At 37.6% G+C, this 17,865-nt stretch overlaps 1 protein-coding gene and 1 pseudogene across 3 annotated transcripts in view; one reads left to right on the top strand and one right to left on the bottom strand.

Annotated features, from left to right (window-relative positions):
- The window catches only part of NRG3 (neuregulin 3), a 1,094,021-nt gene that overhangs the window by 179,846 nt on the left and 896,310 nt on the right, over window positions 1–17,865 (bottom strand). The window lies entirely within an intron of this gene.
- Window positions 14,788–16,333, top strand: LOC133085153 (protein lin-28 homolog A-like; annotated as a pseudogene).

A 17,865-nucleotide genomic window follows, 5' to 3' on the forward strand; every position in this document is an offset into this window, starting at 1 on the left:
GCAAGCTGCACATGCAAAATGCCTAGCAGACCACCAACTATGACAGTACTTTTTATTTATTTATTTTTTTAACATCTTTATTGGAGTATAATTGTTTTACAATGGTGTGTTAGTTTCTGCTGTATAACAAAGTGAATCAGGTATATGCATACCTATAACCCCATATCCCCTCCCTCTTGTGTCTCCCTCCCACCCTCCCTATCCCACCCCCTAGGTGGTCACAAAGCACCAAGCTTATTTCCCTGTGCTATGCAGCTGCTTCCCACTAGCTATCTATTTTACATTTGGTAGTGTATATATGTCAATGCTACTCTTTCACTTCAGCCCAGCTTACCCTTCCCCCTCCCCTGTCCTCAAGTCCATTCTCTACGACTGCATCTTTGTTCCTGTCCTGCCCCTAGGTTCATCAGAACCATTATATTTTAGATTTTAGATTCCATATATATGTGTTAGTACACGGTATTTGTTTTTCTCTTTCTGACTTACTTCACTCTGCATGACAGTCTCTAGGTCCATCCACCTCACTACAAATAACTCAATTCATTTCTTCATTTCAAATAACTCTTCATTTCTTTTTATGGCTGAGTAATATTCCATTGTATATATGTGTCACATCTTCTTTATCCATTCATCTGTCGATGGACACTTAGGTTGCTTCCATGTCCTGGTTACTGTAAATAGTGTTTCAATGAACATTGTGGTACATGACTCTTTTTGAATTATGGTTTTCTCAGGGTATATGCCTAGTAGTGGGATTGCTGGGTCATATGGGAGTTCTACTTTTAGTTTTTTAAGGAACCTCCATACTGTACAAGCAGCTCATGCAGCTCAGTATCAAAAAAACGAACAACCCAATCCTAGAATCATACTTTAAAATGAACCATAATGCTTGTGTTTATAATTGGAGTTTGAAAAAGGAGGGGGGGCATACTTGTATTAATATAATGCACCATTTGGCAGAGTAATTAAGAACTGAAATTTTGGAAGCTGACCCTGTGTGTTCATAATCCAGTCTCCACTGCAAAACTTTTAGTACCTTTTAGAAGTTTTTTAGACTTCAGGCAAGTAACTTAACCTCTTTATGCCTCAGTTTCCTTGCCTGAAAAATGGGTATGATAATATCTCATGGAGTTATTCTGAGAATTAAATGAAATAATGCAAGCAAAGTCCTTTAAAAAAGTGCCTGGCACACATTAAGTCTTTGATAAATGTGAGTTGTTGTTATTACCACCTTGTGCTTAGGTTGCCAGTTCTCATAAGCTCCTCTGGGTCTGATGGATAACCGGACCCAAGCAGAAAAAAACAATCCTGTGCCTTTTGCAAAGGACAGTTGGTGATTCAGCCATGGCAGGTGGAGTACTCTGAAGTGAAATCTTCAGAGGTAGAGCTAGAAGGAGACCTCAAAAAATTTGGCTAGACCATTTGGGAAAGAAACTCAGTACTCCTAAGTATTCACTGTGACCTAATCAGGTTTATTGCTAAGAATGAAATGAAATGATGTACATGAAACTGCTTTATAAAGTTTAAGGAAATATACTTGTGTTATTGTTGATTATTACAATATAGAAATTCAAAATTCAAAAAAACAAAATAAAATTCCTAAATTTTTGATCTTATAACTCAGAAAATAATCATCTCTAAGGGTTTCACAGGGTGAACTGTTTCCTCATGGGTCAGAAGCAGCTCTAAGCCCATCTGCTTTAGAGGCATCATGGTAGGACTAGAGAGCACTAAAATATTTAGCACAAAGATCAATAAATCTCCCCTTGGCTCCCCAGTCCTCCTTATTAGAAGTATTCTTGGATGCAGTCTCTAGGTTTTAGAATGTGCAATACCATTTACTAATAATGATCGTAATTAATATTATTTATAAAATTAATCCTAGACAAATCTCTAAATACTTTTCTGGTTCTAATTTTTAATATATTAATAGACATTTTATTTATTTTTCTATTTTAGCATAATTATAATTCACAGTACTCTACGAATTAGTGTGTTTGCCAAAATTAACCCAGTGATGTAAACAAATAATGGCCAATGAAAAGACCGATTTGTAAAGCTATATACTGATGTAATTGAAAACCACTTCATTATGAGTGCTTGGAATGAAATGTTTTCAACTGAATTATACTACAAACTACATCAGAGATCCAGATAAACCTGTACAGACAACTGTGAGCAAAGTTTTGTGGTGAAATGAAGAACATTCCTAGGAGTCAACCATGCCACCTGCAGAGAACACCAGTAACTTCTCCTAAGTAGCAGCCTTGTCACTCTATGTGTCTGGGACTGGGGCATCACCCACCAGGCCAGGCTGTGTCAAACACAGCTTGGAGCCCCAGTGTCCAAAACTGCTTTGAATATTAAAATTTGGTTTGGAAAAGATTGCCGCAATATAAAATCTCTAAATTAGATTTGTTAGTGATTTCTACAGTTCCCTCCACAAATGTTTTCAACATGATCAGGTCTAGGAGGCAAGAGAATGGATTTAAATGAGATTATGCCACAAAAGACAACACATTTAATTAACAAATACTTTCAGAGCAAATATCAGATAAAACAGATAAAGGTGTGAAATGTTAATAAAGGTCTTTGCCCTTAAGATTATCATGCTATGGAGGAAAGGTCTCAGAAGGAAATAACTATAAAACAATAATACAATGTACAATAATGATACAAAAGAGGTATGGATAATATTTTTTTGTGTTTTTATTTATTAACCTCTGTAATTTGACTAAACCATCAAAAAAAAGTACACATTTCAGATATGGGAGTTCATTCTGTGGTCTGCCTTTAGTGATATGAGCACAGGTCTGAGTGACCGGTGCTTGCTAATAACTTTCTTGAGTCTTAGCAGGACTAAAAATGTCTTTCTGTTACTACATTTCAGGACAACATGCCAAGTTGTAAAATCTTGGTTTACATTTGATTTTTCTAACGGTTTTACAGATGTTTCTTTATTGCTTTCTGGTTTTGATTGTTGTAGAGGAGAAATTCGAATCTAGTCTGGTTTTCCTTTGAAAATGAACTAATTTGAATTTGGTAGAATTAAGCTCCTTATTTTTGCTTTACGGTTAAAAAAAAAAAATTATCAGAGAATGTCTATATGTTAGTTTCTACTTAGTAATTTTACCTGTATAAGGTGAGCCTTCTTGCCCTCAAGAGTCTTTATAGTTCTGGAAGATTTTCCTCTGTTAATAATTACTGATTCCAATCCATTTACCTTTTGCAGCATTTCTGTGTCCTGAGCTCTGTGTCGTTCATGTACTCTTATGTTAACTTTTATCTCCTGAGACGTTTCTTCTGCATCCTAAGTATGTTTTTTAAATTCATCTTTTGGTTCTCTAATTTGATTTTTAGGAATGTTGATTCTGCTTTTCTTCTATATACAGTAAAGATCTTATTTATATTTTGTCCACAGCTTTAAGCACTATTTTACTACAGCTTTAAGCACTATCAATTATTTTTCATCTAATCTAGGATTAAAAGAAAAAATATCTCATCCTAATATTTTATTTAATTCTGTATAAAAATATATTTCAAAGTAGATTTTATTCTGAACCTAAGCATCTTCATTGCCTAGTGTGTTCCAATAATTTGTCTTAAAAGATAACTCATCTTTAAATTTGGGTTGATAATATTCAATATTTTGACCAGAAGCCTAGGGGCCTTGCTTTTCAAAGTGTGGTGCATGTACTAGGTTTTTCAACATCAACTGGGAGCTTGTAAGAAATGCAAAATCCTAGACCACCCCCCAACCCAAACCTACTGAATCAGAATCTACATTTCAACAAGATCTTCTGCTAATGCATGGACATATTAACATTTGAAGACAACCTGGCCTAGATGAGCGAGGTACTTTGTGGCTGGGGGTCATCTAAGTCAGCTGTGATCAGAGTAGAGGCCAACACCTAAGCCAGTTTTTAAAGTTTCTGTTTCTAAGGTGTGGAATGGAGAAAACATGCTTACCAAACTCTAATGTGACCAAAGACTATACGGTATCCAGCCTGCAAGTAGTTTTACATGTTTATTTAATCATCTTATCATGGTTTCTTCTCTAAAGCAGATTTAAACAGAAAAGGCACACTAACTGAACATTTCAAAGCCAGTCCAATGGAAGACTGCTGGTGAATGCAGCTCTATGGCAGAGGAGGGAGGGGGAATAGACGGGAAGGGCTTCCCTCAATCTAGGCAGGTGTTGAGATGTAGGCCAGTTATGTTCATAGTTTTATTTTGTTTTATCTCTAAAGGTTCAGTTAATTTAGAGACCACTGCTTTTATTGTCAATGTGTAATAAAGATGATGGATGGGCTTACCCAGGTAAGTGCAGGCCAAATTGGGATATTCACAATGATTCCTTCTGCTTGTCATCTTTATTCTTAAGTTGTTTTATAAATATTACAATGAGATCTGGGAGGAAGGTGACTCTTAGCCCAGTGGGTCACTGCCATCTCCCCAGAATTCTGCCATTGTAGGAAAAGTGAAAATCTGTTAAAATTCCAAAAACATTAGATCTATATAAGCCCCTCTTTTTAAAAAGAGAGTATATTTCATTGGCATAAATTACTCTCTGCCCATGTGTTTATTCAATGAGTATTTAATAGACATGGGAATAGGCCCTGGTGATATGGCAGTAAACAAACAGATGAAGCTTCTTCCCTCATAGAGCTTATAATCTAGAGAAAATACACAGACACTATAAAAATAATCATGCAAAGATGGTAATAAATCATAAGGAACTAGAGATTACCAGGTATTTGTATGTGTCTACGCTCAGGAGAAAGATATTGCTATTTTATAAAGGGTACTCAAAGGAGCCATCATTTAAAAAGTGCATTTCAGCAGAGACTTGAAGGAAGTGAGGGAAGGAGACTTGCAAATGTTTAAAGGAAGAACACTGCAAGTAGAGGACACTCAAGGACACCAGTACATAGTAGGGCAGTAAAATATTTTATTTTAAAATTCAGGAAAAAAACCTAAAGACCAGAATGTTAATTATGCCCACTAAAATCAGATACTAAGTCCTGTTGTTTGTGGCTCCAAAATAACTTTTATGTCTCCCTGTCCACGCTACTGCCATGGTCCTAATTCAGACCCTCAGTATCTCTTGCTGGGATCATGATAGTGGCTTCATTTTTGGTCTCTTTGCCTTTAGTCACAGATTAACCAAGTCTATCCTCAAGCAAAAATGTACTCATGCAACAACTCTGCCTAAAGTTCTTCAAAAACAACCATGTGGAGAAAAACAGCACAGAGATCCACCACACACTCATTCAGGAAAGCCAATTCCAAATGGGTTTAACACTTAAATCTAAAAAGCATATCTTCAAAACTTTTCAAAGAAAATAGAGCAGAACAGATCCATGGCCTCAGGCTAGGGTTACTTTTCTTAAGTAAGACACAAAATACACAAAGAATAAGGACAGAGTCTGACAAGTCTAACTATAGTATAACTATGAACTTGTGTTTATCAAAAAAATTCAAATAAATAAGCCGTAAACTGGGAAAATCATTTGCAGTACACATAATTGACAAAAGGATGAGCATCCAGAATATGAAAAGACCACTTATAAATCGATAAGAAAAACTTTCAAAAGCTCAAGTGGGCTTTTCAGAAAAGAAGAAGTATAAAAGTAAATACATTATAAGAGGAAAAAAAAAAACCCTGCCTAATATTTGGATTATTGAAATGCCATTTACAACCTATTAGATTAGTTGAGATTTTTTTTTTTTTATGTACTTATTGACAAGGTCATGGAAAGCAGATTGTAAGGATGGGGTTTTAAGTCAGTGAAATCAATTTGGAAAACGATTTAGTATTATCTTTTAAAATTAAATATGAACGTTTACTGCAACCCGGAAATAGCATCCTAGATATAGTCAATACTCTAGAGAAACATTTTGCACAGGTACATGATGAAACATAGATAAAAATTTTATAGTAACACTGACAGTAGAAGCAAAAAGACAGAAACAACAAATAGCCATCATAAGGCTAAAATATAAATGAATTGGGAAAGTATGTTCTCTACAACTACATTAATCAATAGAGCTAAATCTCACTAATATAAAATTGAATTTTAAAAAAGTCACCAAAATACATGTTAAGTATTTTATTATTTAAATGAGTTCCTGAAATGGGGTGTTGCTAATCAACAAACATAAGGTTTCAGTCATGCAAGAGGAGTAAGTTCTAGAGATCGGCTGTACAATGTTGTGTTTATAGTCAATTATACTGTATTGTGCACTGAAAACTTTGTGAAAAGGGTAGATCTTATGTCAAGTGTTCTTTTCACCATAAAAGATAGATAAATAAACAAACAAAGAAACAAACAAACCATATATTGTGGAGACGTGTACAAATTTAAGAACCTTATCCCCTGGAGAATATTTAGATTTCAGAGGGGCATAAAGGAGACCTCAATTGTTTTACTCATGTTCTGATATGTTAAACTGGGTAGATGGGAGCACAGTGTTGTTTTTTGTTATATTTTACATATACGTAATACGTATTCTTTGAATAAATGATATATTTCATAATTTAAAAAGAAGGAGAGGGGGCTTCCCTGGTGGCACAGTGGTTGAGAGTCTGCCTGCCAATGCAGGGGACACGGGTTCGAGCCCTGGTCTGGGAAGATCCCACATGCCGCGGAGCAACTGGGCCCGTGAGCCACAATTACTGAGCCTGCGCGTCTGGAGCCTGTGCTCCGCAGCAAGAGAGGCTGCGATAGTGAGAGGCCCGCGCACCGCGATGAAGAGTGGCCCCCACTTGCCGCAAGTAGAGAAAGCCCTCGCACAGAAACGAAGACCAACACAGCCATAAATAAATAAATAAACCCAAAGTTTAAAAAAAAGAAAAAAAAAAAAAAAAAGGAGAGTGAGTGTTAGAAACAGCAAATCTTGGCTTCAAATCCCAGCTCTACTTTGTGTAATACACTGTAAGATTCACCATTTTCCCCCTCACATATAAAAAGGAAATGGAAGATTAGATTGCACAACATGTACACTCACTAGCACAATGCTTGGCACAAGGCACGTACTGAATAAATACTGAATATTATGGGTGAGGGTTCTTTAATGACTTCTCATGGCTTGTTCCCTTCTTCATATGACTTACGTGCTGCCTTGAACTGGCCTCAGCCAGCCTGTCCAGCTTCATCTCTCACCACTGCCTCTTCTCATTGTTGCTCCAGCCATATGCCATCATTCCAAATTTCTTTGCCTTCAGTTCCAAGCCCATTTATCTGCCGTTATCCCTCAAATCTCAAGATAGATCACACCTCTACTGTGAAGCAGACATCACTGTATCACTGACTCCCGATATAGTAATTTAGTGTTTATATGACTCCCTCACCATAGTATTGTCAACTACATGAGGACAGGGATCATATCTTTTCTCATCACCGTATTACAAGAAAACATGCAAAAAATAAACAATAAACATCTATTGAACAGATAAAATCATAATTTTGGGATAACCTTAGTTCTCTACATTCTGGGTTGGATTTTAAAAAACAAAGCATGTATAAATTTATTAATCATGAGTAGATGAAGGTTTTGTTGCAAAAGCAAACTAATAAAGAAGTATTTCAAAAAAACAAAATATAGTTTAATCGTAAATATTTTCCTATTCTAAGGCTATGTAAAAAATACATACATAATCATCTATGAGAGAACACACACATCTATATCATCCTAAGAACACCATAAAATTGAAACAAACAAACAAAAAATATATATATATATATTTAATTATATAATGTCATTTGTCCACCAAGAATAATAAGTAATCCATAATGGCAAAATGGAATGAGTGAATTCCTTTACCAGGTTTAAATCAATCATTATATTTATTTCCTGGGACATTTAGTAAAATGATCCAAATTAGTCTTGTATCATTCTGATTTAATTTAGTGATACTCATTGTAAATAGAAAGTGTGTTTTATAACCTAGAAATGGCTAAAATGAAAAAAAGAAATTCTAAGGTATTTATTCAAAATAACCTCTTGATATTTTGGAGGTTTTTTCTTTTCTTTGTACTACATATGCACAAATAATCATGCTCAAGGCATATATATAAGAGCAATTACTTAAGGAAGATGAAAAATGAATTGGAAATATGTGCAGAATGTATGAATTAACCCATAAATGTTCTTTCTTCACTATACAAACGGAAAACACCAGATCCATTGCCACCTTATAATAAATGGAGTTAATTTGCTGGAGAAAATTGTAATAGATGTTAGAAGATGAAGAAGAAAAGGAATTGTCTATGAGAAAAGTAAAGAAAGAAAAAGAATTTGAATGGTGCTATGAGATCTCCCCAGACTGTTCTTACAAAAATTAAATGTGTTTTGCAGGGAAATAAAAATAAATTTTTTTAAAGTATACCACATGTTTGTCTTTGCAGTCATAGAAGAGGAGAAATAGGAAAAAAACAAAAACAAAAACAAAACACCCTGCTTCAGAGGCATGTTGTATAAATCAGTACTTCTCAGTCTTTAATATGCATATGATTCATCCGGGGATCTTGTTAAAATAAAGATTCTGATGCTATTTAGTCTGGGGTGGCACTCAAATTCTGCATTTCTAACAAGTTCCTGGGGGATGCTGATGTTGCTGGCCTGCACCACACTTTAAGTTCCAGAGATAGAGGAGACTACATTGTAGTTCCACATTGTAGTCCCACAGTCCTACACTGTAGTCCCACTGTAGTCCTAGCTCTGCTGCATATAATGATGTCACTTGGATGTGTGGCAGCCTCTGAGCCTTAGTTAGATAGATCTAGAAATAATACTTTGCTCATCTTGTTGTTGTGAGGTGTTAAGATGATGTTAGTAAATCTCCAGGAACAAAGAAGGTATCCAATGACCATCAGTTCTTTCTACTGAGTGCTTTAAAAATTATTTGTTCAAACTGATGTTACTGAAAATGCAATTATTATGTCTCAAGTGTAATGAAAATAAATAGGGCAAGATATCACCTAAATCAATCAAAAATTAGATGTCATTTCATTTTTATAACATTTATCTTTTTATGTACTTTGACAGATGTCTCATTTATAAGCTGAACATTATTAGAAGGAATGAAATTGTTGGAAAGGTACTGCAAAAATTTGGAAAAGAAAGAGGCTAAAACACATTTTTAGATGGTGACTTCCTCCCATGACATTTTTGTCTGAAAACCAATTAGAACCTTGGCAGCAAACAGTGTTCAGGAGAGCTGTAGTTCCATCAAATTAAAGCAAGGAAGGATTGAAGTAAAATGGGAGCTTGAGTCTTTCAAGTGTATGTAGAAAATGAGTAGAAATGTTTTAAAAATAAAATGATCAGCATCAGCCAAATAGGAACTGAAAATATTATCAACAAGGAGTGTCTTAGAGGTTACCTAAATGATGCATTAACCTTTCTACAACAGACTCTATCAGAAACACTTAGGATCAACTAAAGAGCAAGATGAGACTTGTCTAGTTTTGCGCCCTGGTTCCAGAATCCCTATCAGACTGCCATTTACATCATTTGTGACTAGGTTTCTGTTTGCTATTCCATAATGATTCTCTTTTCTCCTCCTGTTTAGCTACTCTGGAATTATGTACCAATGGCACACGACAACTCCAAAAGGCAGAACAGAAATGTGAAACAAGAATATCTTAAAATTAATGCCCTTTCTAGAAAGAAACACTCAAAAAGTCTCTAATTATCAGATTTGATTTAAGGAGGGCTTCTTTTAGTTGCATTTCTTATAGCAATTGTGGGTCCCTGAGGAGAAGCCTCGCTTCTATCCACCACCTTGTCCATCTTCTGCTAACATGTGATGTGGGAATGAGCTCTGGATGCTTTGTCTCTACTATGAATTTTTATAAAAATAGCAAAAACTTAATAAAGATGAAATCATATGGGCCAATCATACAAATAAAAGAAATAAAAAATAATGGTGTCATCCAAATATTCAGACAACCTGCCATAACTCCAGACCTTAACTGTTATCACCATAGTTGGAAATACATATAAGTCATGTTTATAAAAGAAGGTGGCATAGAGACCTCAAGAGGGTCTCAGACTTCTTTGGGTCTCATGCCTGATCAAAGGTCACATTTGATATTTCCCTGGGATGCCACCTGCTTTCTGAAGAATATAACACAACACACCCAGTGTCTCTGTAAAACAAAATAAATAGTTCTCTATCGATAGACCAGAATGAAGTACTATTTTTAAAAAAATATTTTTAAGAAATCACCATTACAAGAGAAGAGCTAACACCTATCCTTCTCAAACTCTTGCAAAATATAGCAGAGGGAGGAACACTCCCAAACTCATTCTACAAGGCCACCATCACCCTGATACCAAAAACAGACAAAGATGTCACAAAAAAAGAAAACTACAGGCCAATATCACTGATGAACATAGATGCAAAAATCCTCAACAGAATACTAGCAAACAGAATCTAACAGCACATTAAAAGGTTCATACACCATGATTAAGTGGGGTTTATCTCAGGAATGCAAGGATTCTTCAATATACGCAAATCAATCAATATGATACACCATATTAACAAATTGAAGGAGAAAAACCATATGATCATCTCAATAGATGCAGAAAAAGCTTTTGATAAAATTCAACACCCATTTACGATAAAAACCCTCCAGAAAGTAGGCATAGAGGGAACTTACTTCAACATAATAAAGGCCATAAATGACAAACCCACAGCCAACATCGTTCTGAATGGTGAAAAACTGAAAACATTTCCACTAAGATCCAAAGTTGTCCACTCTTACCACTACTATTCAACATAGTTTTGGGAGTTTTAGCCACAGCAATCAGAGAAGAAAAAGAAATAAAAGGGATCCAAATTGGAAAAGAAGTAAAACTGTCACTGTTTGCAGATGACATGATACTATACATACAGAATCCTAAAGATGCTACCAGAAAACAACTAGAGCTAATCAATGAATTTGGTAAAGTAGCAGGATACAAAATTAATGCACAGACGTCTCTTGCATTTGTATACACTAATGATGAAAAATCTGAAAGAGAAATTAAGGAAACACTCTCATTTACCATTGAAACAAAAAGAATAAAATATCTAGGAATAAACCTACCTAAGGAGACAAAAGACCTGTATGCAGAAAACTATAAGACACTGATGAAAGAAATTAAAAATGATACAAACAGATGGAGAGATACACCATGTTTTTGGACTGGAAGAATCAACATTGTGAAAATGACTATACTACCCAAAGCAATCTACAGATTCAATGCAATCCCTATGAAACTACCAATGGCAAGTTTCACAGAACTAGAACAGAAAATTTCACAATTCGTATGGAAACACAAAAGACCCCAAAAAGCCAAAGCAATCTTGAGAAAGAAAAATGGAGCTGGAAGAATCAGGCTCCCGGACTTCAGACTATACTTCAAAGCTATAGTAATCAAGACAGTATGGTACTGGCATAAAAACAGAAATATAGATCAATGGAACAGGATAGAAAGCCCAGAGATAAACCCACACACATGGTCACCTTATTTTTGATAAATGAGGCAAGAATATACAATGAAGAAAAGACAGCCTCTTCAATAAGTGGTGCTGGGAAAACTGGACAGCTACATGTAAAAGAATGAAATTAGAACACTCCCTAACACCATCACAAAAAATAAACTCAAAATGGATTAAAGACCTAAATGTAAGGCCAGACACTATAAAACTCTTAGAGGAAAACATAGGCAGAACACTCTATGACATAAATCACAAGATCCTTTTTGACCCACCTCCTAGAGAAATGGAAATAAAAACAAAAATAAACAAATGGGACCTAATGAAACTTCAAAGCTTTTGCACAGCAAAGGAAAAGCTAAACAAGATGAAAAGACAACCCTCAGAATGGGAGAAAATATTTGCAAATGAAGCAACTGACAAAGGATTAATCTCCAAAATTTACAAGCAGCTCATGCAAATCAATATCAAAAAAACAAACAACCCAATCCAAAAATGGGCAGAAGACCTAAATAGACATTTCTCCAAAGAAGATGTACAGATTGCCAACAAACACATGAAAGGATGTTGAACATCACTAATTATTAGAGAAATGCAAATCAAAACCACAATGAGGTATCACCTCACTCCAGTCAGAATGGCCATCATCAAAAAATTTACAAACAATAAATGCTGAAGAGGGTGTGGAGAAAAGGGAACCCTCTTGCACTGTTGGTGGGAATGTAAACTGATACAGCCACTATGGAGAACAGTATGGAGGTTCCTTAAAAAACTAAAAACAGAACTACCATATGACCCAGCAATCCCACTACTGGGCATATACCCTGAGAAAACCATAATTCAAAAAGAGTCCATGTACCACAATGTTCATTGCACCACTATTTACAATAGCCAGGATATGGAAGCAACCTAAGTGTCCATCGACAGATGAATGGATAAAGAAGATGTGGCACATATATTCAATGGAATATTACTCAGCCATAAATAGTAACGAAATTGAGTTATTTGTAGTGAGGTGGATGGACCTAGAGACTGTTATATAGAGTGAAGTAAGTCAGAAAGAGAAAAATAAATACCATATGCTAACACATATATATGGCATGTAAAAAAAAGAAAAAAAGGTTCTGAAGAACCTAGGGGCTGGACAGGAATAAAGACATAGAGAATGGACTTGAGGACATGGGGAGGGGGAAGGGTAAGCTGGGACGAAGTGAGAGAGTGGCATGGACTTATATATACTACCAAATATAAAATAGATAGCTAGTGGGAAGCAGCCACATAGCACAGGGAGATCATCTCAGTGCTTTGTGACCACCTAGAGGGGTAGGCTAGGGAGGGTGGGAGGGAGACGCAAGAGGGAGGAGATATGGGGATATATGTATATGTATAGCTGATTCACTTTGTTATGAAGCAGAAAGCAACACACCATTGTAAAGCAATTATACTCCAATAAAGATGTTAAAAAATTTTTTTTAATAAAAATAAATAAATAAATAAATAAAAAGAAATCACCATTACGTAAAATCTCCCTAGAGCCACATTTCCCCCTCCCTCTCACTGGACAGTCCAGGACAAATTTGAGAATAAAAATCTTTAGCAATAGCAGCACCATATTAAAAAAAATTTGATCTGAAGTCAGAAATCTTTGAAGCAGGCCTGTTTCCACTTGCCTATATGGTCCACTGAATTTAGAGTCTTTAGTCTGAAATGGATCTTAACGATTACAGAGCTATGTCTAATTTTACAGAGGAAGACCATGAGGCTCAAGGAGCTTAACCAATCTTCCCAAATCATAATAAACTCATTAGATGCATCTCCATGGAGACCAGGCTGGTTCAAGTTCGTGCCAATTTTTTCATGCTCTAATATGTTAGCTTTGAAACTGATGTGTCTACTTCTATTCTCCAGATACCTTTACACCTTCCAGTAGATTTCATAACAGGGTCTGAATGGACCTGCATGATCCAGCAAGGGGAAATCTCTCTTTCAAGCCAACTTGCTTCTCACTCATTATCCTCTAAATATATTTTCCTTCAGTCCACTCCTAGGACAAGCTTATCTCTTTCCCACAACAGGTGCAAGTTGAAGTTATTCCTTCTACTATCATTCTCCCTGGGTTCTCCAAGTCACTGGTATTTCTCATGTTTGCATTTCAGCCTACATTTCATCACACATATGAGCCTTCATTGGAACCCCCTTTGCTATCCTCTTCCACAGTTTCTTGTTATTGTATCCATAGTGCCAATGAATCTCAGTTACAACTAATAGGTGATAAATAAAATGTATCACTTTTACTCCACTAGAATGACAGTAACACTATTAAGACAAGAGTCTTGTATTTTTTTGTTCTCCAAGGACTCACCGATCGGTGCTTAGCTTAGAACTCTGCAGACATTATACACTAACTCTTCACAAAACGCTATAGATAGGTACTCCATCATCTGGGCTAAGTTAGGTACTATCATATTCACCATCAAGATCATCATTAATATCATCTCTATCGTGTATGGAAGAAGACAAAATGTTTGTTTGAACAAGATACTGTTGACAACTCCAAGATATAATAGTGGGCCATTAGGCCTCAAAATGTCCTTCCTCAATAATCTAACCATTCCAATAAGCACACTGATTTTGTACTATCATGTTGATAAACACAGGTTATCATACAAACTGGAACTTGCCATTAATCTCATGCCTGACACTGGATGGCTAAACTTTAGAGAACAGATGGGGTCCAAGCCTTCTTCTATAGGGAAATATATCTGAATAGTGAATTTATTATCATACTCTTACTACTTGCAGTTACATATTCATCTGCTTCATTAACATTAAAAATAAGTTAATTTAAACACTAATTTGAGTTTTCATATAACTCAAGAGTGATCTTCTAAAGCCAAATTTTAAGGGAAAAAAGCAAACAACATTCATTATCTGTTTAGAAAGAAATTTATTTGCATACTAAGATGCTGTTGATCCTAAAAAGATATAGTTGTAAATTTTAATGAAATTATCTGCCCCAAAGTCTTTTTTTCCCAATCATTAAAAGAGCTGTTTGTTGAAAGCCAAGAGATGTCAACTAAAAATAATGTACTTGTCAAAAGTACAAAGGTATAGCTTTTAAACAAAGGAGAAGCCATATCACATGGAAATTTACCTAGGGTACCTCTGCTTTAGGGGATATGCTGAGCTATGCAATGCGGACCAACTCTTTCATTGAAAATATTAGGATAAGTTGTTAGTATAAAATTAAGTGAAATATATTTTTAAAATCTTCTTAGAAGCACTGTAGAGTGGAGATGATAACAAGGATCTATCAGGCCAATATCAGGTAAGTGAGACTGTATAAAGTGGTAAATAGAACAAGGAAGCCTCTTTTGCCCTAATAAATTTCACCAATCACAACAAAACTGAACTTTGGCTTGGATGGCCAAGGCCTACCCAAGTTTAGGACTATAAGTGCAGTCTCTTAGAAGGAAGCTAGACCTGAAAATAGCTAAAAATTTGAGATAAACTTTAAGCAGAAAACAAAACCATCATTCCCCACACAAGGGAATAGCATGAAAAACTAGTTGAGCTGATTAGCAAAGGGAAAATAAAATTTCCTGCAAAGTCATAACCTCAAATCCTTTTCTTACATGAATGTAGTTCAAATTCACCTGAGTGGTCCAAGGAGTTTCAAGACATGAATTCAAAGACTTCCAGGCACTTAGGATGCCCAGTCACTAAGATAGGCAAATGCAAAATTAAAAAAAAAAAAGGGGGGGCACTTTCATTCAAGTCTTCACAAGTCCTCAAAATAATTTACACCAGTAATTTCTAAGGAAAATCACCAGCACAAAATAAAAACCAATTAAGTACACAAGAAAACAAGTTTCCATGAACAAGAACAGTGAAAACAACAACAAATTCCTGTATCAGACATGGTTTTTAATGTAGCTTACTATGTTTTAAGAAAAAGAAAAAAGTCAAGCTAGAAAATATCTATATGTAGCATGGCATGGTAAAATATGACCTAGTAGTTTTGGGAAAAAAGGATAACTGCTTGAGTGAAAACAATCAAGATTTGAAAACTGGATAGAATTACTATCACATTAGAAGTAGCGAAAGAGGTGCTGGGGAAGCTGTAGCAGCCTCTTCTCCGAGCCACCCCTATGCCTCCGGACTTCATTGGGGCCAGCAGCCGGCAGACCAGGGCCCAGGGCCGCGGGCTCAGCCGGCTACCACGGGCTCTGTGTCAAACCAGCAGTTTGCAGGTGGCAGCGCCAAGGGGCCAGAGGAGGCGCCAGAGGACGCGGCCCGGGCCGCCGAGGAGCCGCAGCTGCTTGCTGCACGGGGCCGGCATCTGCAAGTGGTTCAACGTGCGCGTGGGATTCGGTTTCCTGCCCATGACAGCCCGCTGCGGGGTCGCATTCGACCCTCCGGGTGGATGTCTTTGTGCACCAGAGTAAGCTGCACATGGAGGGCTTCCGGAGCCTGAAGGAGGGTGAGGCCGTGGAGTTCACCTTTAAGAAGTCAGCCAAGGGCCTGGAGCCTGAGTCACCGGCCCTGGCGGGGGTGTTCTGTATTGGGAGCGAGAGGCGGCCCAAAGGGAAGAACATGCAGAAACGCAGATCAAAGGGAGGTAGGTGCTACAACTGTGGAGGTCTAGACCATCATGTCAAGGAATGCAAACGGCCACCCCAGCCCAAGAAGTGCCACTTCTGCCAGAGCATCAATCATATCATAGCCTCGTGTCCACTGAAGGCCCAGCAAGCTCCCAGCTCACAGGGAAAGCCAGCCTACTTTCGGGAGGAGGAAGAAGAGATCCATAGACCTGCCATGCGCCCAGAGGCCCAGAATTGAGCCACAGTGGGTGGGGGCTATCCGTTTGTGATCAGAAAGTTTTGAGGAACAGGCGTCAATCGGCAGAGTGGAGAAAGGGGGGACAGTGTGGGTAGGGGCAGCTGGCACTGCCGTATATCTCAGGCCGGGGGCCACAGCGTCACCCCCTCTTCCCTCTTGGTTGGGGGGAAGGGGTGAGGCAAAGGAACTCCAATCACGCTCTACCCAAATGCACCTGAGGGCTCTGGGGGGTTAACCCTCCCTGCATGCTTTATCTGAGTCTCCACCCCCAGAATCTACAGCTTTTGAAAGTGGCCTGGATAGGGAAGTTGTTTTACTCTTAAAGAAGGGTATGGAATAATATTTCCCATGCCAGAGTTAAAAGGTTAAGCATGAGACCAGATTGATGGACACAAGCCACTACCTTCTGTGGGAGGAAATATCTCAGGGGTAAGGCAGGGTTTTCCACATCTTGTCTCCTCATAACCCCCTCTTGGGATAGAGTGCTGAGAACTGTCCTAAACAGTGGTTTGTGATGATAGGCAAAAGGGGTGGTTGAGGGAACAGCTGCAGACCTGCTGCTTCTAAGCCCACTCCCACCCCATTCTGGGCCAATACAATTTTATTTATTTGCTCCCTTGGATGACTGTACCTTGGGTCCCAATTTCTCCAGGATGCCAGCTGCACTAGCTGTGTGCAAATGATGTATCTTGTGCATTTTAACCTTTTTTTTCATAATATAAATATTCCGGTTTTGTATTTTTGTGTATTTTAATTAAGGACCTCATTCCTGCACTGTGTTCTCAGGTATGTGTGCAATCTCAGGGATAAGTCAGCAGCAGCTCCGGGTCTGCACAGCAGGAACACTTTCTGTTGCTGAATCACCAGAGAGAACAACTATTTGGAGTGTATACCTATTGAACTACCTCATTTTTGCCAATTAGAGCTGACTTTTCTGCCATAGTGTCCTCTTGAAACCCCCCATCTTCAACGCTTCATGGGAGACTAGGTTTTAACTGGGTTGCCTCATGACTTGGTCTCCTCCTGACAGATTGGAAATTGGTCTGAACAGGAAAAGGTGGTGCAGAGAGGTTAGGAGAGGCTGGACCAGGTAAAAGCTGCAGAGAGGGGAAGCCAAGACTAGTCAGAGGTCGTCTGTATGTGTGATAAAGGATTCCTGTTCCAGACCTCTAATCCCAGGGCACAGGACTTGCTTTACATACCAGATCCATCCTTCACTGGATTGGGCTAGGCTTACCATGCACAAAGGGTGTACTGTGTGTGTTTTTGTAAAAAAAATATGTGAGTTGGTAAGGACAGGTTTTAAGAACGATGCCTCTGTACCCATCTTGAGCTGCCCAGGGATGGATATATGAAGCAAGGACAAGATCCTTAATCTTTAACAATTCTGGGCTTTTCCCCCTTGGCTTCCAGAGAGACCATCAGCGATGGCTTCTTTGTGGTTCCCAGAGCCAGTGTCCTGCCCTGCTGCAGCAGTGATTAGTGTCATGGTAGCTAAAGGAGAGAAGGGGGTTTCATTTACATGCTGTGAG

This window comes from Eubalaena glacialis, chromosome 1 (assembly GCF_028564815.1).
Source record: "Eubalaena glacialis isolate mEubGla1 chromosome 1, mEubGla1.1.hap2.+ XY, whole genome shotgun sequence".
In the NCBI taxonomy this organism is placed as follows: Eukaryota; Metazoa; Chordata; class Mammalia; order Artiodactyla; family Balaenidae; genus Eubalaena; species Eubalaena glacialis.